This window comes from Dermacentor andersoni, chromosome 1 (genome assembly GCF_023375885.2).
Source record: "Dermacentor andersoni chromosome 1, qqDerAnde1_hic_scaffold, whole genome shotgun sequence".
Classification (NCBI taxonomy): Eukaryota; Metazoa; Arthropoda; class Arachnida; order Ixodida; family Ixodidae; genus Dermacentor; species Dermacentor andersoni.
The window spans coordinates 314,653,602-314,677,154 of NC_092814.1; the positions used below are offsets into that span (position 1 = coordinate 314,653,602).

Here is a 23,553-nt window from a genome sequence, read left to right on the forward strand (position 1 = left end):
GTGACGAAAAAATCGACCAGCGACTTAGTCAGAACCTTGCCACTTCAGAGAGAGAAACAACTTCACAGCGATCACCTCCGTACCCACGCCCACTGACTCACCGCGCAGGCAGCCAGCGGCGGAAACAAACTCGACCGCACTCCGCAATGCCGGCATGTCTAGGGGATAAATGCATACAACACGCGCTAAGAAACGTCCTTCGTAGTACTATAGTGCCTAGAATATATATTCTAGGCACTATAGTAGTACCATAGTCCTTCAGTGCCTAGGCAGTCATTTGCAAGAAGCAAAAGTCCCCAGATTTTTCTCTCTCACGCCCGCTCTTACTCGCGCCTGCGCACAAACGGCTGGCGATCCCTCAAACGAACGTCTCGCGGTATTGCCATGTATTGCCATGCGCTTTTGCAAATTCTGCGGAAGTCCGAGCTCTGTATATATTCGTTATCTGTTTCTGGAGTCCTGCCAACAGGCGCAACCGCTGCTGCCATCGTTGTCTGCGTGTGTTCCTTGTTTCCTATTGAAAACTTATGGTAAGAACATTTTCATTGCGCGTTATAGCGTTTCTTGTCACGGTAGTACGTGCCGTTTGCCGAGCTGTCTGATGCTACGATTTGCCGCGTCTCTCGTCTCTACGCACCCTCGATCATTTTGTAAATAAATCCGCCTCATCCGTAACAACTTTGGTGGACGGTGCGGGGTAATCGCTCTGGACAACCTTCTACACGTGCTCCGACGAAGCCGGCGCTTGCTCGGACTACCGCCTGAAGACACAGACATGAACGAACCTCAAGCAGCTGGCGGCAGCCGTGACACAAGCATGCAAGATGACAGTGAGCGCCCAAGGCAAGTCATCTGCTGGATCCCTCAGATAGAACCTTTTCCGGCAAAGCTGATGAAGATTTCGACGACTGGCTGAAGTATTATCAGAGTGTAAGCAGTCACAATGCGTGGAACGCAACGGCACGACTTGCCATTGTCGTTTTTTTTTTTTTTTCTCGCCGGAACCGCACTTCTCTGGTTCGATAATGACGAAAACACGATAATAACGTGGGAAAGGTTCGTTGCGGAAATCAAGAGCTGCTTCGGAGACTCACTTTCAAAAAGAAAGAAGGCTGAGCATACGCTTTCGCGTAGAGTACAGTTGCCCGGGGAATCATGCACAACCTACATTGAAGAAGCATTGAAATTTTGCAGAATTGTGAACACGGGCATGTGGGATGAAGATGAGGTTAGACATCTTCTGAAGGGCATTGTTGAAGATGTCTACAATTTTCTTATATCAAAGGAAGACCTGCATACTCTGTCTGATCTAAGACGTCACTGCCTAGCTTTTGAGGCACTGAAGACGCGTCGTGTACTGCCAAAGCTTGGTAGACTTGGCAACGTGACCAAAGTCGCAAACGTAGACGTCTCCTCTTCCCACGACATCGCCTTGCTAGTACGTCAACTCGTTAAAGAAGAATTGGCGCACTTTCAAGCACAAGGTAGAGGAAGAGACGCAGGACGGGAGTACCCCCAATGCGGAGCCTGGTGGTAAAGTCTGTCAATGTATATTTTGAATTCCACTATATGTCTTACTATACCATGTGTAAAGGAAGTTGCATAAATCACAAGCAAGGTAAACTCGCATATTTATCTAAACAGCACTTCTTTCTCTAAGATTGCATAATTTATAATTATAGTTTATTATTTCTAATATATCTTTTTTTTTCTTTGTTCTTAAATTAGTACATTATTCTTCAACTGTGCCACCCCACTAATCAACCACCACCGACTTCTTGGCCATTCCCTCTTATTGGATGAGCGCAGTTATTTGAGGAACAGGCAAGCAAGCAAAAACAAGATGGTAGTCTTCACTGTAAGAGATTGCTGCTGCCGCAGTGAATGAGTTCAGAGGCTAGGGATGGAAGCGCTGTGCCAATTGCGCCATCTTGTGCCAAACCATCGAGCTGCGCCAACCTGCGCCAAAACACTAATTTCATATGAAGGTGCCACATTAAGCAGGATGTGCGTGTTCAATGGCAAGTGCGCAGTCATAGACAAGCATTGGCTAGTGCTTAGCCCTTCAGTCCAAGCCTAAGCAATCTGTTTCAGCGTCATGGGAGTGTGGGTGTGTTTGGTTGCATAAATGCAACCTAGGCCACAAGAAAATAAAAACCGTTTTATGCTATACTATGTATGCTATATGGTTTATGTTATATGAAAATGAAAACCATTTTATGCTATACTATATACGCTATATATTACGAATGCTTTCTAAAAGTGTTACATGTTTGTGTGTATGTGGACCAGCTAAAGATGATTTGAACTGGTGCTCATTTAATGGGGTGTTGGGAAGTCGGGGGTCCATGCAGCCACGAAGGGTCCATGGATGGGGCCGTGCCAGAAATCGGGAGAAAGAAGAGTTCCAAGCGACGGTTAAGAGATGAGAAAAAGGATTGTATTAAAAAAAAGTACATGATTCTGGTTTACAAACATGGCTCCAACTATCAGAGCACACTACATGCTAGAGTCTTTGCATGTCCAAGCATCTCTCTTTCACAGCCGTCCGGATACGCTTTTTATACCATTGATTTTGCTCTTTCCCTCGTCGAGGGAATTCACTGGCCAATGACATACGCCGAATCGTTCACCACCTCCCGTTCCCCAACGTCCCATGTGACTCCAACGTTGCACAATACGAGGCAACCACGTGGCAAACTGTGAACCAGCCGTCGCCGACTTTCCCCGGGAGTTCTCGACAATGACCCTGTCATCAATCAGTGGCCTCTTCGTGACGGTCAGGAGGGGGCGACATTGTTGTCTTGAACGTTGAATCGTTCCCCAGCATCCCGTGTGTTTCCAATATTGCACAATACGAGGCAACCACATGGCAAACTGTGAACCTGCCGTCTACGTTTTCCTCAGGACTTCTCAACAATGACCCTGTCATTGATAAGTGGCTTCTTCGTGACGGTCAGGAGGGGCGATGTTGTCTTGAAGCGAGCTGTCATTTCTGGGCACATGAAAAACTGAAGATCTGGAACATAACTGCCTGTCCATAAGATTTGGGTGACGCTGATTGAGCTGCCTTAAGTGAACAATGAGGCATGATCAGCACCCGTGATAGCCGCATGTTTGCCGGTGAAGCATCCTTTGTTCTGAGGGATCATTAGGCACAACAAGGGCAGTCAGGAAGGAAAGCCGCACTGAATGACTAAGGTCGTACAGTCTGCTCATCGTGTAGCTGATCAGTTTTGTTATGCATTTTAACACTCCATTTTGCACCCTATTGGTACATCTTCGTTGATTCATGGGTGAACGCCGTGAGTGTGACATTCTAAATCTGTTTTGCACATGTACCACATCTGGTTACTGGAATGATGTGTGGCACGCAAACAAACGACCTGCCTGCTTTCATGAAACTTCTTGGTCACACATATTGAATGGCAACCGCTATCGTCACTCAAGCTTACACTCCGGCTACACTATTTTCTGGCCAGCCACACCTAACAAACTCGGGCTCTTGCTGCCACAGAATGCACGCCAAGGATGTAGAGTTTCATCTTAGCTATCAAATTGTCATAATTAAACGTTCGGCGAAACCGCAAACCTCCGAAATCGCGTTCGCAGCAACGATGTCCATGACACGACTTGCGCAGACCAGGTCCAAAAATTTTAATGAACCATAGTCTGACACACAAAATAATGGTTGCTGTTTTACATTGGCTTTATGGCACCTGTGGCAGAACCGCAAATAAACCCAAAGAATCGAGCTTATTCAAAATATTGGCTGATGACGCAGACAGGAAATTTTATCCCTTTATTGTTTTCAGAATTATCTTTGAGCCTTTTCACGGCAAGCAATGTGAAATACTGGCAAATGTGCGATGTCTAGTATGTCACTTTGTTTGTTCTGTGGTATTCTGCTATCTTAACTTAAGGTCGCCAAGAATTAAAAATTACCTGGGGGCCCTACGCGAACGGCATTCACTGTATTTTGATGGGTGTTGCTCATGGCAGCCTCTGTGAACGTTTCTCATTCATTGTGCATGAATATGTCTAATTAGCTGAATTTATAAATTGATCTAATCAATGAGATGTCAATGAAAAAGTTGTGGATGACGTTGACAAATGATCAATAACAGCATTTAAAACAACCTAGGATTTATGAAGACTTTCTTTAATGAGAAAGAAAGCCTGTGAAATAAATACAAAAATTTTTAAATGCTGTGACCATGACAACACTTCTGCACACCACAGATTGCTTCAATATTTACCTAATCCATGTCAAGTAGGACCGCTGGGAACGAGTGGCCGCGCTTCTTTCTCGCCAAGTCCGTAGTTTTTGCCATGCATTTTCAGCCCCTATCAAATACAAGGTAGCGAGATTTTGTAAAGGTTCGCTTTCCAAACCATTACGAGGCCTTAGCCCTGGTTGCACGTACATAATGTACACAATGCACTGATGACAACGTTTACGTCTGAGGCCTGTTATATTACTGGTGTGGGGATGTATTGTCACATAGATTTTTAAACAGATTTTTGCAGGCCTTTTCGTTTTTTTTGTCAGAAAAAAGATGACCCAAGACCTTGGTCGCTGTATAGGCTGTTATCAGTAATTTATCAATGTATTGCACAACCTTTCCATTGGCACCTTTTTGAATAAGTATGGTAATATCTGTACATTCATTAGAACTAAGTATTAATCGCTTGTTCACAATGCAAAAAAAGAAAAAAACTAGCATTAACACAAGCCTATTAACATAAAAAGGGCACTGTTCACGCAAAACCCTCAGTCATTCTTTTCTTGGTCACATTTAATGTGCACGTCCGGCGTATAACTTAATGGTTGTTTCTGAGAAACCTGTATGGGTTGCCTTTGTTGCTCCATGCTACAGTCGGGTGGATGACAATTTTTCCCTGTCATGAAGTTTGCTTGCCTTGCGGGCTTCTGGAGAACTGATCTGCCGTAACCTAATAGTGTTCTGCAAAGTCAAATAAGAAACACATCATCTTCATATGCCTCTATTTCACTTAATAACTTTTACTGATGCACCAAAAACGTATTTACTGCTCCAAAACAGACATTTCCTGCTCCAAACATGCTCCAAAGTGCCAAATTAGCTGCTCCCAGAGCTGCTCCAAAACTTCCTTGGTCACTCCATCCCTGAAGGCAAAGAAATTGCTGAATCTTGCATTTCTTTTTAAATATTGTTTCGCCACACGTTACATTATATCTTCAAGGATGCACCTTTGTCTAACTATGCCAACTTTTAATAGGAGTGAAGAATGGCTTTAACCCTTTATTGACGAGTGTTGCCTACAGGCAACATGGCAGGAAAAAATGTTTTGCTTGTCAAGTTTCAGTATTGAGTACGAAGTTTCTGGCTAAGTGTCTTCAGCCAACACTGAATGAATGGCAGCAAGCGTCATTTGTTGGTTCAGAGCAGGAACACTGGACGAGGAAGAAGTTTGGCTCGTGACTCCCTGTCTTTTGAAGGCAAGGTCAGAGGAGACAGGCCGATGCAAGATATCCAGCTGCAGTGGTGTCACACATGTGATGTAAAGCAAATGAAATGTACACCTATGGTTCACATATGATGAGAGCTGTCGATACAAATTGAAAGCGAAGCTTTAAGTGGCTTAGGGTGAGGTTCACTTCCAGTTTCCTGCCTGGGGCTCTCCCCTTATTGCCGAAAAAATTTCTGCAAAATATTTTTTTTCTTTTTCTTGATTATGCTTATTCTTAATGTGTTTGCAAATTTAGATAGAAAATGAAATTTTTTCTGGGTATTTATATGTGTTGTCATTAAAGTGTTAAGGGGATGAGTCTGCTCCATGTTAAGCTTAGATGTCAGTTCATTGTACGAGCAAGAGAAGGCAATTCCTTCTCTCATTGGTGAAACACAGAGAGTGCTCTAGGTTCATTGCTGCTGTGTTTTTCAAGTAGTTTTAAAAGTGAAGAAAGGCTATGATGCACAATGTTCCAACCCCATGTCTAAATTGGGCTGTAAAAAGCCTTGTTTAGGTTTGTAATGTCATCAAAGTTTACTCCAGTGCCATCAGACATTACTGCTCTGTCTGTATGTTCACCTGCCCCAATAGTTTAACAGCTATGGAATTATGCTGCTGAGCACAAGGTCACTGGTTCAATTCATGGTCGCTGCGGTCACATTCTGATAACGGTTGAATACAAGAACATTCATGAACTGGACATTGGGCGCACAATAAAGAACTCCAGCTGGTCAAAGCTGAACCATGTCCATCTGCCACTCTGTGCGGCAGGCATGCAATAGGTCAAGTATGATAAACATGAGATGTGCAGACAGCCATTAGTACAAATCCAGTGAGCGGACTAGTCTCATCACCCATTAGCAGAGTGCCCTGCTGCAGTTTTTTGTGTTACTTATGTTACAACACCACAAAATTCTTGTGAAGAAACGCTACTATTCTCAAACTATGGTATGAAGGTCATCTGTTGCTTTTCAGATGAAGTATGTAATTTTCTATACAGCATCCGTGACAAAAATGTTTTAAAATATAGGAATTCCAAAATAATGCTGCTTTGTTCATACCTACAGTGCATGGATTTTGCAATCGTTAGTCTTTTTTCCTGCCTAAATGAATGCCTAGGTTATATCTCTTACTGAGTTGATTAACCATTCATATTTGTAGTCTCCTAGTGCAAGCTTTAGCCTTCAATCTCAAGTAGTATTTGTTGAAATAGATTGTGGTTTTAAAAGCACACTTAGAATTCTGACACAACCACAATGAAGTATGAAGAGCACAACATGAACACCATCTTCCTTGTGTCTGTGTCTAAGCCTGCTCCTAAAATTGCAAATCCTTACGAACTTGTTCAACTTTCTATTGTTTTGTTGCAGTGAAGCCCTTGCAATTTGGCCCCGCACTCAAGAGAGCACTTTTCTTACTGTTTATAAAATGCGTCTTGTAGTGAATCATTTGGAGAATAATGATGAAGTGCCGCAAAGTAGTGTTTTTGTTATGGTCAGCTGATCAGCACACTGTGTCTCATTATCCACATTGGCAGAGCAGCTCGTTTTTCAGAAATCAAATGTTGACAAGAGTCCAAAATGAGGGGGTTATCACTGCGATTGGTTTACCACCTCGCATAACACTTCTGCACATAAATCTTACGGCCAACAGGGAGAGACGATAATCCTATTCTATTGCTTGAAGAATCTGAGCCCTCAATGAATGCTTCTTTTCAAGCCATGTGTTGCAGCTTTGTGGCTTCTTATGGAGGTGACATACGCATTTTACATACATAGGTCTCCTCCAATTAATATTACCTTAGCACTGAGAGACAGGCTTTTGCCTGTCTCTCAGTGCTAAGGTAATATTAATTGTGGTAATGAGTGATCAGTCATTATGTGGAAATGTGTAGCTAATTATGTTGAGCTGTCGAGACACATATATTCTACAGAAAACTGTACTGCTGCTTCACTTTCCTTTCAGTGCATCTTCACAGCTCCCATTGCAGTCTTGCCTGTACTTGTCATCTCACTGATTTAAATTTTTTGCTGCCTTATCTTTAGGGTGATGGAAATGATGAGATGCAGTTCAAGAAACTGCTAGGCAAGCTGCAAGCATTGTGGACCCCGGAAAAGTTCTGCGAAAAACAAGATGACATATGGCGTCTGCTCAAGCGGGATGTTCCTCGAAGGTCCAGGTTCAGCTGCCGTACCGTCCATGACTTGTTAGGCATTCTCACTGACCGAGAGGTGATCACACCACAAGAAACAGTGCTCTTGGAACGGCTCGCTGCTGTATTCTCAATTCAGGAGGCTTCGGAGCACATCCAAGCCTATCGAAAAATACCACTGGACAGAGACACCTGCAGCCTGTGTTCTGCACCTAGTCATATGCCCTTTCTGTACCATCCAACTCCTCAGGAAAACACTGGTGAGACACCATTTATGGTCCCATTATGTTGGTACCTTTTTGTTTGCATTATAATACTCTGTCATCTGTAACACACTTTAATACTCTTTTTCACATCCCATCTTGTTGCGCTGTTCCGAGAATGAACCAACACCAACTTGCCCAGCTTTTGATATGTCTGCTTATAGAAAGCATGTAATTGCATAGAAGTCCCCTGGCATGCCCCCATGCCTTTTCTATTATCTGCCATTCATAATGGAAAGTTTCTGTATTGTCTCTTTATAGAGTTAATTAAGAAGTACAAATAAACAATTTCAGAAAAATTTAAAAATTTATTAATACCCTTACATGTATTCTTAAAGCTCGACTTCCTGTGGACTTTAAAGAAATCTGCCAGTTTCGCAAGCTGCCTTCTTGAGTTTGTACATATAACCAGCCTTCATGTATAAGAGTACAAAAAAAAAAAAAAATGTGCGACATCATATTAGACTGGGAACAAACTAACACACAAATTTATTAGACTGACTGGTCAGGATTTCTGTTTGACTAATACAGAGCCTGTCGGTTTAGCACGGTAAATTAAAACAAACATTTGTAATTTAATCTTTGATATGGCTGTGTGTACTGTTGTAAATGAATGCGAATGAGCAGTAATTCATTTGCTGACCTAAGTCTTAATTATTTAATTACAGGGGGCTCTTAATGTTATGACACAGCCATTGCAACATTTTCACGTTAATAAAAAAAAGAAGAAGAGGTACCAGAAGGCATGTGTGCTAATGTACACCAGTACGTGGCTAAAGCTGAAGCTCTTGCAAGCACTTTTTCATTGTGTGTACTTGCAACTTACTGTATTTACAAAGTAATTGGCATGCTCTAGTGACTCCTTAATTCCCTTAACTTAATTACCGTGAACAGCAGTTGCAGGCTGTTTTCTCATGGCTCCTTTCCTTTCACAGTTTGCTTTGTTTCGAGCTGCTGCACCATTTTCTGCCTGGCATTCTTGAAGCACATGCATCCATTTCCAGGCTGCTTCTTTTAAGGTTGCCACATTTTTCTGTCTCAGTTGCTCTATGCAAAGGCCTTGACTGTGGCTCTCCATTCTCTGGTCCAGTGGAAAGAAGCTTTTCCTATGCGTATAGCTGATCTAGCACCCAACATGCCGAAACCTTTTCCTGCTTACTGCCCATTGTTCTGTACAGCTGAGGATGGGCACATTCAGCAGATTTCCTAGCTTGTAACAGTTGATCGTAGTAGAAAATGGACATCAAGTAGTGGTTAGAGTGCTTAGCTTGAAGAAATATGTACTGGTTCATTTGCCTACACCTCAGCATACCTTTTTATTTTCGTGTGTGAGAGAGAGAGAACCATTTGCAATATTTAGGAATGGGCACACACGTTCAGCCCACTCTCCTGCTTGTAACTGCTGTTTGTAGTAATAATAATAAACTGCACTAAGTTTGGACACAAAAGTAAAGGAGCGCAAGCATGCACAAAACATAAACAGCCACTGCATTTAATGCTTGCTCCTTAACATATTCGTGAGGATGCAAGAATACCTCTCTCTGGGCTGTTGCACGTGGGTACAAAGTGCGTGTGCTGCTGCTCTCTTTTGTACTTTTGAGCAGGTGCTCACATGGGCCCACAGTTCAGAGAGCATTGTGGCACTGCCCAGGGAGTTCTCATTGGAAAGAGGAACAATAGACAAAGCTTACAATTATCTGACCAGTGAGAACTTCAAAGTGACATATGAAAACTTTCATACAAATTTGGTGAACTTATTCTGTCTTGTCTGAAAAATTGTGTATGCTTCTCATGGCTTGCTCTTTTTGCTCCCTGTTTATATAATTTCATGACAAAGCGTTGCTTAAACTGGAATACAACCACAATTTTTGTAGTGGCTTGCCAACTGGCGACCTTGCATGCTGCTCAAAAACGAAGCATGCCTCCACATGGCGCTTGTATGTTATATTCAGACCAGGGCCATGTACCAACCAATCCACATTAACACAAGCAAACTTGAGGAAATTTCTTTGCTCCAAAGGAGTGCCAATGCAAAACTTTTCTCTTTATTTTTTTGGCAGTTGCTCTTGTAATAATCACAGTGTAAGGCCTCAATTCCTCAAGCATGCAACAAATCATTCATCATGTCTTTCAACACAACCAATTCAAAAAAGTGCACCAAATGCAACATGGTCGACTTGAGGCTGGACACCTTGTTACATAATGGAATTCGAAGATGGTGGTCTCGTGGTGTCACAAACCAGTGATGCACCGGTCACTCGGGTTGGTGTAGTGGTTGCAGGCCTTATTGTAACTCTGTTGCCAAAAGTTCACTATAAATAAGCACTCAGTGGGATAGTAGGGAAGAGAAGGTGTGCGTGCAGTCTGCATTCCCAAAGAAGCAACAGTGGAGGACCAGCCATATTTCATGTCAAATGTAGAGAAGCATAGATTGAAGTACGAAGGAACAGCTGATGTGAAAGTGTGCCCAGCTTGCTGCAACATGCCCATGGTGTAGCTTATTCTAGGATATGGCTTGTGACCGCTGCACTGGGCCAACTAGTGCATGCACCAGTGGGTTATAACACCACATGACCTCCACACTGCACTTGGTAAGCATATTGATCTCAGTGATATGTGATGCAATTATTTATTTCTTGCACTCTGGGGGAATGGAGGTCTCATACCGTAATAAATGGGCATCGGTTATCCATTAAAGGAAAAAAAAAGACTAATTTTAGACCATTACTTTTGAAATATTTCCTCATCCGTTTTGCTGCAGTTTGAATAAATAACAGTGCAATATTTTCTATGGCAAGATGTGACAGGCATTGAAAAATTGATACGGTCCCTTGCCAAGGGACACTAAACTGAATTTTGGGTGCGTGATGTAGTCCACGTCATACCAGTCACTACTGCACCATTTGACCTGGTCCAATAGTCCAAAGTTTAGTTTGTAAATTCCAGGAAGAGGGTGTAGAGCTGATGACTCTATTGGCTCTCACATGAGCTGCTGCACGAGTTGTAAGAGTTGGGGTCGGGCATATCAGAAAGGGGTAGCTGGTCCTCGCCATCGTCTGCCTTATCCACGCTGAGGGCATGGTTGAAGAGAGGAGCAGGTTTTTATCAAGAACAAAGGGTACTGGTTTTATTTAGAATAATTGCGTGAGAAATAGAGAATGTTACGTCTCAACAGTCTAGCATGACTGAATCGAAGCACACCAGAGGAGCAGCCGAAAAAGTCCTCTGAAATTTCCCCTGTCCTCCATAGATCCTATGCAAGGGAAACCTGTAGTCGCACCTTCCTCCAGTCGGAGCGTTCGAAGTTGCCGAAGGCTCTGCCGTGACGTAGTTAGTAGTACTGTGATCAACAGCTCCTTGCAGAAATCTGCCTGTGCTCCTTTCATTACTGTCACCAGCAGAGTCTAGATGGCACCACAAATCTGGAAATCAGATATCTTGTCGGGGCTGGAAGCTAACCAAAGGTAAATAGGCCAGTTGGCTTTGGGAGCCCGCGGCAAAACCACAAATGAGGCAGTGCAGGGTGACATAGGTTGGGCCTCGTTTGAAGCCAGAGAAGAGCAGAGCAAAATTAGTTTTGATACCTAAGAGTGAAGGTAAAACAACAATCATTCTTTGAAGATTCCTGCGCTTTATATTTATTAAACCATCACTTTGCTACTCTCTTATTCTTACTAGACTGTGAAATACTAGTTCTTGTTTTCATTTTGTTCTCTCTAGGTCAAAAAGAGTTGGTCTGTGCCATCCTGTATCTCTGTGAACAAAAGTGTCCATGGAAGACAGTTGTTCGGGCATTTCCAAAAACGGTAAATGTCAAGGAGGGTGAGATTGAGCGGCTGGAATCCATGAAATGTGCCTCTAAGCCACAGTTGAAACGTTGCCTGACCTGTTCCGGATTTGAAGTTCTGGAGTCTTGGAGGAAGAAACATCCAAGACACGCCACAGTGCAACTGTTGCTGAAGTACCTGGCCAGTGAACGGGTCAGTTCTAGTTATGCTGAAGACATTGAAAGGGCTTTCACATGAGCATGACTGTAAGCTCAAAGTGCCTGCTGCTTAAGTCAGGGTGTGAGAGGCAGGCACTGCGTAGTGAAGCTGTTTTAGTACATATTGTTTGTGCACAGATTCTTAATCGGGACACTCACGAAAGCTCTTGAACGTTGTCACATATGATTATGTACATATATATAGAAGGCCCCGTTTTGAAATTGGATGTAGCAATGGTGACATAGGGCGATATGTATATATTCACTGTGTTCTATTTCGAGGCATTAATCCAACTGTCATTATGCAGTGAGAGGTATACATGAAGACTGCAGCATGGTGCTATATTTATAGACTGTCTGAAGGTTGCACAGTGTTGTAGTTCCCAATGCCCTTGTTATCTGCAGAAGTGTTGTGCGTGCTGTTCTCACATTCTCTATTGTAGAAATTGCATGGGCTTTCCTCATGAGCCTTCACAGTGGAACAGCTTGAGAGGCTCCATTGTGTGGAATTGATATAGCTGGTGGCTGCGTAACGTGCTAGCATCATGTTCGTGGTGCCAAGTGCAAACCCTCTCCTTATGTGTACGAGCATTTTTGGGGCAGTTGTTCCCGGTTTTTCTAAGCTGCTTTGTGCCCTACCTGACCTGAAGTGATCATCAGTGGGTGAACAAGGGAAAGCCCAGTCAATGTTTTGACAAAGGGACTCGTGCTAGTCATGGCCAGACTTGGACATCAAGTGTTTACCTCTTCTCGCTTGGGATTGTATTCTTGATTGGATCAGGGGAATGCTTTGCAGCCCTTGTGGCGTGGGTCTGCCACCACTGCGGTCATGCGGTACCAGCTGGCCTTCGGCGTATGCCAGAGAGCTAGGGGCATATCATGAAGTCTGATCTCATGTTGATTTCACATGCTGCAATGCCTCACTAGCAGTGGCCTTTGTTGAGGTCGACACTGCTCTGTAGACATTTGGTCAACACTCTGTCAATACACTCAACAGCTACACAATATGGAAATAACCAGTCGAGTGGCTCTGTGGCGATATTGTTCTACTGCTAGGCAGCACAAAGCCGTTGGTTTGATGCCTAACTACAGTGGCCATGTTTCAATGGGTGTGGACTGCGGAAAAAAAGCTTGTGCATTAGGTTTGTCACTCAAGAACCCCTAAGTGGTCTAAATTAAGGTGGGGTCTCTACCTCCTCGTATCTGTCGTAGCACAACAGGTGTTGCCTTGGGACATTAAACTTAATCGATTGATCAGTCGGTGAGCATGAAAATAAAGCGGCCAGGAATTATGTCCTATGTGCTCATTTCTTTTGTCGTCTCGCTTTGGCTGGTTTAGTCAGGCTGTACAGATAGAAGGTAATGTCCCCGAAAGTGATCAGCTGAATATGCACTCCATTGTGTCTGATCAGTAAAGGTCATGTTGTGCTGCAGGTGTTTGGCACATCTCCTATTCTGCCCTGGTGGATCTAGGCCTAAACTTCAGGAGTGTGCTGAATTGGGCTGGTTGGTTCATGATGAAGAGGGCAAAAACATCGCGAAGGACAGGATGAAAGCAGAGACAACGTACACAGCGCTGACTGACAGCCACTGTTCATTGCATTGTCAATTGCAATATATAGGAGTTCTTATGTGCAGAAAGGTGCAAATATGTATATTTGACATGCCACTTTGTCTGCAGTTTCTCATACATTTGACAAGTAGCGCATTTTGCTGCAGTGTAAGGATTTAAAGGGCGTGCTTAGACATGAATCACCATGCCTCGCTAGAGACAATTGCTTTGAAAGGGTAGCCTTATTTGTGGGTTTATACAGAGAACATCATGGACAGGCTCAAACTTTTTTCTGCCTTGGCAGGCTTGGCAACAGCAGTCATCCCTGCTTCTTTGCACAGCTTGACAGGTTTTGACTTTTGCTGGGCTGAAGTTGCCAGAAATGGCTAGCTCAGCATTGTTGTCATAGACGTGTCTTGGGATGATCACAAAGCCACTTTCTTTGTTTGCCTGCAGGAGCTTTACGTCGCGTTTTTGTAGCGCGGCGACAACTGTGCTCACACGGTTAGGACCTGCCTTGACATCTTGGGGCAGGCATTCAATGCCTTCTTGCAGTAGTTGACCAACTTCTTCTTTTGCTTGTCCGACAGTATTTCTGACAAAGTTGAGCAATTCAACCTTGTCAAGTCTTAGATGCTTGCAGAATTTTGGTCCTTTCCATAACACTTTTTGAGCATTGGCTGGGATTGAGACTTCAAGGATGGCAGCTTCTTGTCCAGGTGCAGTTATCTGGTGTCTCTTCTTTATCAGCCAAGGAAGAAGTTCATGCCATAGGAGCTCAGCAGATTGATGCGCAAGTCATGGGTCCTTTTGAAAGAACTTCTCCCCACTACCTCCTGCGGCTTCTATGAGATTTGCAGCATGCAGGCATTCTGTGTAGAATCACACTTGTGATTCAACTGCGAGTGTGCCGTCTCTATCCTTGTGTTGCAGCAAAATGCGCTACTTATTAAATGTATGATGAGCTGCCGACTGTTGTGTTCATATAGGAGGTTGTGGCCAAGTATGCACCAGGGTGGCCAATCCTGCTCTGGTGAGGGAGTGCGTTACCGGTTCTGGTCACCGGGATCAGGCCACACTCCAGGCCTGTTTATGCAATTTTATCAATACGTGGATTTTTTTTTTAATCCGGTGAAAAATTGCGCAGCACAGCGCAATATGAACGACAATCTTATGGGCATCATTAAGGAGTGTGCAAAAGAAGTCGGTGGTAACTCGGTTAGACAGGATGCCAGTAAGCTATCGCAGGAGACGAAAGATCCGATCAAGAAACGCCAATGTATGAAAGCCTCTAACCCTACAGCCAGAATAGAACTGGCAGAACTTTCTGAGTTAATCAACAAGCGTAAGACTGCTGACATAAGGAAGTATAATATGGATAGAATTGAACATGCTCTCAGGAACGGAGGAAGCCTAAAAGCAGTGAAGAAGAAACTAGGAATAGGCAAGAATCAGATCTATGCGTTAAGAGACAAAGCCGGCAATATCATTTAAATATGGACGAGATAGTTCAAGTGGCTGAGGAGTTCTATAGAGATTTACACAGTACCAGTAACACCCACGACGATAATGTGAGAGAGAATAGTCTAGAGAAACTTGAAATCCCGCAAGTAACGCCGGAAGAAGTAAAGAAAGCCTTGGGAGCTATGCAAAGGGGGAAGGCAGCTGGGAAGGATCGAGTAGCAGCAGATTTGATGAAGGATGGTGGGCAGATTGTTCTAGAAAAACTGGCCACCCTGTATACGCGATGCCTCATGACTTTGAGCGTACCAGAATCTTGGAAGAATGCTAACATAATCCTAATCCATAAGAAAGGGGACACCAACGACTTGAAAAATTATAGACCAATCAGCTTACTGTCCGTTACCTACAAAGTATTTACCAAGGTAATCGCAAATAGAATCAGGAACACCTTAGACTTCTGTCAACCAAAGGACCAGGCAGGATTCCATAAAGGCTACCCAACAATAGACCATATTCACACTATCAATCAGGTGATAGAGAAATGTGGGGAATATAACCAACCCTTATATATAGCTTTCATTGATTACGAGAAAGCGTTTGATTAAGTTGAAACCTCAGCAGTCATGGTGGCATTACGGAATCGGAGTGTAGACGAGCGGTATGTAAAAATACTGAAAGATATCTATAGCGGCTCCACAGCCACCGTAGTCCTCCATAAAGAAAGCAACAAAATCCCAATAAAGAAAGGCGTCAGGCAGGGAGATACGATCTCTCCTATGCTATTCACAGCCTGTTTACAGGAGGTATTCAGGTACCTGGATTTGGATGAATTGGGGATAAGAGTTAATGGAGAATACCTTAGTAACTTGCGATTTGCTGATGATATTGCCTTGCTTAGTAACTCAGGGGACCAACTGCAATACATGCTCACTGACCTGGAGAGGCGAAGCAGAAGGGTGGGTCCAAAAGTTAGTCTGCAGAAAACTAAAGTAATGTTTAACAGTCTCAGAAGAGAACAGCAGTTTACAATAGGTAGCAAGGCACTGGAAGTGGTAAGGGAATACGTCTACTTAGGACAGGTAGTGACCGCGGATCCGGATCATGAGACTGAAATAATCAGAAGAATAAGAATGGGCTGGGGCGCGTTTGGCAGGCATTCCCAGATCATGAACAACAGGTTGCCATTATCCCCTCAAGAGAAAAGTGTATACCAGCTCTGTCTTACCAGTACTCACGTATGGGGCAGAAATCTGGAGGCTTACGAAAAGGGTTCTACTTAAATTGAGGACGACGCAACGAGCTATGGAAAGAAGAATGATAGGTGTAACGTTAAGGGATAAGAAAAGAGCAGATGGGGTGAGGGAACAAACGCGAGTTAATGACATCTTTGTTAAAATCAAGAAAAAGAAATGGGCATGGGCAGGACATGTAATGAGGAGGGAAGATAACCAATGGTCATTAAGGGTTACGTACTGGATTCCAAAGAAAGGGAAGCGTAGCAGGGTGCGGCAGAAAGTTAGGTGGGCGGATGAGATTAAGAAGTTTGCAGGGATAACATGGCCACAATTAGTACATGACCGGGCTAGTTGGAGAAGTATAGGAGAGGCCTTTGCCCTGCAGTGGGCGTAACCAGGCTGATGATGATGATGATGATGCAGACAGCATTGGAATGTCATATACATTTTTGAACCTTTCTGTACATAGGGATTCCTAAATATTGCCACTGAAAATGCAATAAAGAGTGGTTGTCAGTCAGCGCTATGTGCATCGTCTGCTTCCATCCTGTCCTTTGTGTCGTTTTTACCCCCTTCACCTAAACATGCATGGTGTTTACAAAGTTTTAAACAAAAAAAAAAAAAAAAAAGAAAGAAAGATCCCTAGAGTCAAGACAGACATCTTAAATAACTTCTTGCAGCCATGTTCCTTTGGCTGTTTACCTTCATAGGTGTGTGCATGCTGCCCAAAAGTGTGACACTAACTTTTGGTTGTCAAGTGTGATGAGTAGAAGTTCAATAAAGGAACGATGAAGGCAAGCCTTGGTGGCATGTCACTGCAAAAGTAAATGTTTCACATTTGCAAATTAAAGAAGCACACATCTTGGATAGAACAAAAGAAGGTAGACACTGGACATGTATTTACTTACTACTAAAGTTTACGAGCACATTGTTGGTCCTGTGGTTGTTGTGGGCCTTTGCATCCTAGTAGTATAAGAATTCTATAAGAGTGCAGACATGCTTGTTTGTGGTTCATTGGAAGCTTTTTATGATGTAAAAATACTTATTGCCTTGTACATGCGTTGCTCGTTATACCCTTGTTACACATTCATTTTGAACAGCCTTTGCTACAAACTACCATTGAAAGCTGAGAGCTCCGTAGGCCTCGTTACACGAGCCTGCTCGGTCAATGGGACTCACTTATTTTAATGCTTGTCTGTATAAATGGCCATTGCATGTGCACGTATGACAGGAGTGTTACACACAGAACATGGAAATATAAATCTCCCTCGGTTGTTTGCATGTGTTTTCCATTTCATATTTGTAGTCCAAAGAACAAAGCCTTTTTGGGGGTCCGGTGGGAAAGAGGAGAGGGGGTGTATTTTATTATCTTTATACCGTGTGTAAAACAGTGTATGAAAAATTTAATAAAGAAAGCATTGTTGAAGGAACTTCAATGTGTCATTGCATAAAATTACACAAACATAACCACGTGTGTGCTGCACATCCGTGTTCCAATATTGCAGCTCACTTGGCATGTTATCACTTGGAACAGTAGGCTGTTTTCAGCAGGTTAGGTTGAGCAAAATTATGTATGTTGAACATTTTAAGTATAATTGCATTTGGAACTCGGTTTAAAAAAAAAAATTACCAGCCTACAAAGAAGAAAATTGTGGTGCCTGCTGTTCATAGCCAATTTCAGCTAGTAATTGTACAATATCTCAAATTTTTGTATTCCTTACGTAATGTTTAGCGCCTATTCTTCAAGCACAGTTTCTTTTCTGAATAAATTTTTTCTGAATAAAAGGCTCAGTAGGCAATATTTCATTTCATGCAGGGCACTGTTAAAATCATTGTAAAGGACCTTTTATTGCATGCCGTTGGAATACATTTGGGCCTTTATTTTGGAAAGTGTTACGAAGGCTGAATAGTGAAATTTGACGACACTTTAGTTACATGACTACTATATTTACACTCCACCTGTGGCAGATGTATTCCAATATTCTCAAGTTAAGCTGATCCGTGAAAACTGCTAAGTATGAAAGTCAGTTTTTGAATGAGCACACAGTACATCAAAACCCAAGAAAGAGCAAAAATTATGCAGATCCCATGCTCTGTGGGAATCTATGTAAGTTAAGTTTTCTGTGCTGTTTGCTTTGATTCACGATAATTAGCAGTGATGTTGACGGTGAATGTTTAATTTCTTCAACGTTTTGCCCAACACAAGAGTGATGAGTTTTGGTTAACATTACCTTGCATGCACTACTGCTGTTTATCTGTGTACCACACAAACCACAAAGTGAGAGATGTTTGCTTGAGGCATCGTTGTGCACCATCTTTCATAACCTCTGAGAGGGTTGAGCATTGTCATTGCCTCGCATGGCACATCGCATTGTGGCAGAAGCATTGAACTTGAATTGGATTATGAGGCAGGCCGTAGTGGTGGACTCCCGATTAATTTTGACACCGTGGTGTTGTTTAACGTGTCCCTAAATCTAAGTGCATGAGTATTTTTTTATTTCGCTCCCGTCGAAATGCGGCTGCCGCAATTGGGACCAGATCCGTAAACTCAAGCAATGCCATAACCACAAAGCTACCATGGCGGGCTCATAATGTTGTTTTGAAGTGCAACCACTTTCGTTGTGTCGCCTAGACTATGCGGTGCGCTTTAATTAATGCGGCTCTGTTTCTGCACGCCCTGCGTAAGTTGTCCGCTAGACATATTTGCATGTTTTATTTTTCATAAATAGCAGAAATACACCGTGCCTTACCTTGAGCTTAAGTTTATCCAATTTCTCCACAACTGCTTGCCAGGCTCACCTCACCTTTTCCCTATCCCCCCCACCCCCTTGTAGTTGTATCAGAACTGCGAGCAAACAGTGGCAAGGCTGTTATTCACTTGTTTCCCGACTGCGTCGGTTTCACACATTTTCTACCTTCTCTCTCCCCACCCTCTCTTCCATTCTATCTAGACTAGCACGCTAGTAGAAAGCACGACCACCCCTATAAACTTCCGACCTGCTCATGCCGGCGCTCCCCCTGACGCCATATTTGCTGTTGCTAGCCTAGTTTTTTCTTTATTTCACCAAACTGCCACCGCATGCCGTGGCGCTGCAACTTACCACTATCTAGTGTTCCTGTATATGCTCCCACAGGGAGCAGAGTTGCGCATAACTTTTCCGGCGCCACTCACACCGCTATTCGCAGAGCACTATCACGTGGTGCAAAATGACACCAAATGTTCAACTGCACCGCTGCGAAGCCAACTTTACTGGCGTGACACCAACTCATTGTTTCCGTCGGTGCCATCGACATTGCGATCAGCGGACCTTCGAGTGTGTGCTGCATTCATCGGCTCCGTGTTGCTAGTACGGTAGTGAAGGACTTTGGTGAAGTGATACGAAACACATTATGTTGACGCTTGTATTCCAGTATGACGGGGTGCAGCGCACCAACCTGCACAAACCACACGGAAGGTGGCAAAGCTTTTTAGCACGGACAGATGTGTGCCGGTGACTGGTATGGCTACTGCGTATGGGCGGAGACTGGCCAGCTCCGAAAGGGACCAGGATATACGAGGTGCGTTCGCCTTATTTAGACTAAAGCAACATTTATCTCAAGTAACACCCCCATTAATGCTGAGATGCGTATGTCTGGCATGAGAGGTTGTTCACTTGTACGATTTTTGGTGTATGTGTGCAGTGCGACAAAGAGGTATCGTCTCTGTCACGCTTCACATATACGCCAAGAATCTTAACTTACAAACTCACCCAATTTGCCGTGTTGCTTGTACGATTGTTCTATGTAGGTCTAGAACAGTGTGTTCAAAACAGAGTAAATGCTAGCAGATACAATTTGCCTGTTGCACCCTGGTCTTTCTCTACAGTATTATGTTGTTGTTCTTTGTCAGCGTTCTAATTTTCATGTAATGTTGGTTGATGTGCTAGTGCTCATTGTTTTGTAGTAAGCTAAAACCTCACGCGCTCCCGCTTATGAGACAGCTGTGATAGCTTCAGCGTTTACCGCCCGCAAGATCTTGCTTGTTCAATTGGCGCTAGTCGGCATGAGGAATGTTAATTTTGCCTGTATGTTTAATAACCACTCTGTTATACTAATCTGACCTGAGTAGTATGAAGAGATCAAGAAAGATGTGTTCTCATGTTACAGTCGGTAGTATATGAATAATTACTTTGCAAGTTTGCCATCTTGATGTGATAAGTGCAATAGAATAACCTGTTGCTACTCTAAATAGCTTGTTGACTTTCCAGTTGCTTTGAATTCTCACCCCCAAGGCTCCAAGAAGCAGTACTCTTGCCCTGCTGCCAGCAGCCGTTGGTCATCCATTCCTTTGTACGAAAGAAATCTGATCTAGAAGTTTCTGCACCTTGAATCTTTTTCCACTTGCAGATTTGCTGCTACGAAGCAGCTATTTAGTGTGCGGTATGAATGAATTGTAAAAATAAGCATTGCATAAAATGTGCGCATGTGAACATTTGAAATGTGTTTAAATCTACGCGTCTGCACCCCATATATAGAAAACGTGCAGCCGCTGTGAACGACGGTTGCTGATAAATGACTTTCTGTTAACGGTCACTGACATAACTGCAGGCACGATAGTTTGCTTGGGGACAATCATTAATAGGCAGGTTTCGGCAGCCAAAATGCACTCACATAATTGTCCACCTTACGTGTGTCAAGCTTTCTTTAAATGCCCTTTCAAACATTTATTTCTTGCCTTCCGACCTCGGTGAGAAAACTTCATATGCATGCTGAAAAACATTGCACCGCTTTTTGTTGCAAAGAACTGCGTGTTTGCAAGCGCACTTTTGAGCTGTTCGAGCCATGAGCATAGTCAGGATTTTATTTCAGAGGATCGAAGGGGGTCCTACCCCCTATGCGTGTTTGTATATGTGCGTGTATAGATGTGCATACAAGGTGAAAATTTCTGGCGGTTAGAACCATACCCCCCTCCGGCTACGCCAATGTTCGAACATAGCCTTCATTAAAACGTGCCATCTTGCTCAGTACTTGCCAACAATTGCCGCATGTGGCTCGCGACCAGCAGACAACGAAGCAAATAAAAAAAACGCACAGCATTTGCCTCCTGTGCGCGCGAGGAGTGCCTTCACTGCATAGCTGGAACATATTGCCGGACCTATGCGCAACTCTGCTTCCTGCGGGAGCATGTACAGTGACACTACCCCTAATAAGGTCCCTGAATAAAACTAAAGGGTAGCGACATTCCTCCTCGCCCAGTCTCTCCTCCTGGCCTTCTCGCAGCTTGCTCTTTCTCTCGTAGCTAGCCCTCGCACTTTGGGCATTCGCTCAGAAGCCGCCCAGCCCATAGAGTTGCACGATGTTAGGCACTGAAAATTGTTGTTGGATGTTTGCACATGAATTTTTACCGTATTTAAGGCTTATTGTGTGCTGTGCTAGGAGCGATGATGGAACGCTATGAAACTGGCAGAAGCAGTTTTTTGTGCTTTTTCGGGGCGTAACTGCCCACTTGTTTTGTTGCTTCGGGTTGGCTGCCTGCTTCCAGTTATAAGAAGACTTTTAGAGATAGTTTGGTGTATAAATTCCTTTTAGTGTCGAGTACTAGCACAAAAAGCAGAATTCTTTGTCTCGCCAATAATGTATACGTAATGTATACATGCCAAAGCTTTGTTTGAGTGTTAAGCCGTCCACAGCCATGCGTTGTACTCGTAGGCAAAAACACTGTCACGGCTTACACAGAACAACCCGCTTCGCAAGTCATTTCTATTGCATTGATCAGCTTCTTTATATTGGCTTTCTAAAGACACTTGCCCCGCGTGAAAGGACACGCTAAAGGCGATGTGCTCGCGTGTGTGCAGCGCTATGTAGCTGACGATTCAACAACTCGGTTGTGTTTGCGGTGCTCAAAGTGCATGCGTGTGTACTTGCATTGTACCCAATCGACTGCCGTGTGTCCAGCTTGTGCAGCTTCATAATTTAATCATCTTAGTACCATGATGACCGAACGCAAGGCGCGTGACATATTTGCCTGAATAACACGAGCGTCATGTAGAAACATGCACGATCAACGCGAAGCATGTCAGCTATTCTCATCGTTTCGTCATGACGCTGGCATCTTTTTATGCAGTGAAACTGGTCTTACACTTTCAAGACAAACTGGTGCCATTGGCTCTCAAGCGCAAACATCACAGTGGAACCTGCACTTCATTTGTGAAGCGTTTGCAAGGACAAAAGTTACACATGCAAATGGTTTCCGTCAATGAGCACTTTCCCCCTTTGCGCAGTTCCAAGTGAATATGAGCAAACAAACTCATGCACCACTTCATCCTCCCGAGACGGCGAAGTGGAGAAAGCCTACTCACAATAGTCGAAATCATTTGCACTGGTAGTGAACAGCATGTCCTTGCAATATATTTGCAGCGCCTAACAAAAGCATGGACTGACAAAGCTACGCACTCTCAGTACTACAACAATAACACCTGTTGCGTTTCTAACACAGCCTACGCACTCCATAGCTTCATGCAGCTGTTGACAATAGCGCGATCAGGAAAACAAATCTGAACGAGCACCGAAAATAGCACCTGTGCATAAGCTTACCCATGCCTCTGCTCCATACCCCATCAGCAAAGAAAAAAGCTCCGTTTGTATACGTTTGCACCTCCGGTACTCCTAAAGTCAATCCCAAAAAACAAAAACCGAGTTCTTCAATGATGCGGTTAACCATGAAACTTAGCCAAAACGTTCGAAATGCCTTCTGAAAACCTCGCTGCAGACACTCGATGTCCAACTGTCATGGTGCTGAGTGCGCCGAGACGCGGAAAAAAAGCAAAAATAGAGAAAAGGGCGCGAAAAATACCACGTGACGGCGCTTAACCAGTTCGGAGGCACAGACCTTGCAGTAGAACACATTGTGGGGCTAGTTGCTTCATAGCTTTCAAAAGATGAAGCGCCAACAGTGACAGCACACTAAGAAGGAACAAAGACAGCAAAAGGCACTCCTGTCTTTGTTCCAGACCTTCTCTCCTGCCTCCTCGTAGCAGTGGCAGCAAGATAAAAGCATGTCGCTACCATTTAGTTTTATTCAGGCACCTTACCCCTATCGCTTCGCTCTCAATCGCTGTCTCTGCATGGTCTGCTTGTTGGGTGTGTGCTGTAGGCGCTTGCCTTTCTGACATTTGGAGGTTATGGTGGATCAGTCAATAACAGGATTAGGGTACGGCAGCAGTAGCACCGTTTCCCACAATGGTGTACTGTTGCGTTCCTTTCTGCAAGTCGAGCGGGCGGCGGTCAAGGATCATGACTAGATATTCTCAGCTTTTTTCTCCCAACCCATCTTTATGATGAAAAATAAAGGAACTCTTATTATTATTATTTTGTGTGGTGCCATTCGTGAATTTGTCACTCCTAGGGCAGTATTTTGTTGCAGTTGG

The 23,553-nt window shown here is 43.7% G+C and overlaps 1 pseudogene; it reads left to right on the top strand.

Annotated features, from left to right (window-relative positions):
• Nucleotides 1–378: 378 nt before the first annotated feature.
• On the top strand, nucleotides 379–17,577 carry LOC126548221 (uncharacterized; annotated as a pseudogene).
• The last annotated feature ends 5,976 nt before the right edge of the window (nucleotides 17,578–23,553 follow it).